Raw genomic sequence first — 1,191 nt, 5'->3', positions numbered from 1 at the left:
TTGTAAGTTTAGACTCAATTACAGTCCAGATTAAAAGTAGTTCAGAATGCTCTGCCCTACCACATGTGCAGGTGATATTTATTGATAGAGAAAAGAAAGTGATATACAGAAAATAGAAGTAGGGTATAGAGGCAGCTTCATTGGTTAAGGCTGGTGTTTGCCTTAATTTAACCCAGTTTGAACAGTTGTCTGTCTATCGTTGACTGAAGCTCAGCTATTGTGATTAGCTGAACTTCAGGTATTTGTTATAAAGCAAATATTTACCTGGCAGGGGAGATACCATGATCACAAAGGTGGTTTATCTAGTTTTTGTGGGAAACTCTACTGCATAATTTGTGGTAGTGGGGGACTGCATTCGAGCTTTCCCCTGATTTTTTAAGACAAAAAAAAAAAAACACACATTCCTAAATTAGGTTTTTAGTTTGTTAGGTTGCAAACCTAACCTTTACTAAGTTAGGTTGCAGTTCATTAATTAGGACTTATACTGAAGCTTCTAAAGTCCAAATATAGTTAGATTAAGCACTTGTTATAAGTTGAAATGAGCAAGGTAAATAACCAGGGCACCCAGATTTTGGTAATACTCTATCTGCTGTTTATTACCTTCACTGCATTCTAAAATTCATTACTCATTTCTTTTTCCTTTTTTAGTAGAGAGGGGGTTTCACCATGTTCACCAGGATGGTCTTGAACTCCTTACCTCAGGTGATCCACCTGCTTCGGCCTCCCAAAGTGCTGGGGTTACAGGCATGAGCCACCATGCCTGGCCATGTTTTGTTTCTTTAAGAAAACCTTCCTCTAAGTAGATTTTTTCTTGTTGCCGATTCGATCCTGTTTTATAGATCAGTAGCTTCTAGAGGTTATTGACAATACAAATCGTAGATGTTCCTACGGTTTTCCTTTTTTTCTTAGAGTCGTACATCTTCTCATTCCTCATATTAACCCTCTTTTGAATTGCTAAATATTTCTGTGTATCCAGGGGATTCTCTCCTTTTGTTTGTCATTACAATGTGGTGTGTTTATTTTATTTGTTGAGTATTGAGGTTCTGTGATTATATATGACCTTTATATGACTCTTTAAACTCAGATAAGGGGGAAAGTGCACACCTCAGATTTGGTATAGTTTTATTTTTTGAATCAGAATTAGGTTTGGCTGTATCAAAGATATGAAATAATACTATTTTAAATGGAACA

At 36.2% G+C, this 1,191-nt stretch overlaps 1 pseudogene; it reads left to right on the top strand.

Annotated features, from left to right (window-relative positions):
- Window positions 1-256: 256 nt before the first annotated feature.
- On the top strand, window positions 257-370 carry LOC135270354 (U1 spliceosomal RNA; annotated as a pseudogene).
- Window positions 371-1,191: the final 821 nt, after the last annotated feature.

This window comes from Aotus nancymaae, unplaced genomic scaffold (assembly GCF_030222135.1).
Source record: "Aotus nancymaae isolate 86718 unplaced genomic scaffold, 86718_ANA_hifiasm-v0.15.2.pri h1tg000059l, whole genome shotgun sequence".
NCBI lineage: Eukaryota > Metazoa > Chordata > Mammalia > Primates > Aotidae > Aotus > Aotus nancymaae.
The sequence above is the reverse complement of the archived record's forward strand: the minus strand, read 5'-3'. Positions and strand labels throughout refer to the sequence as shown.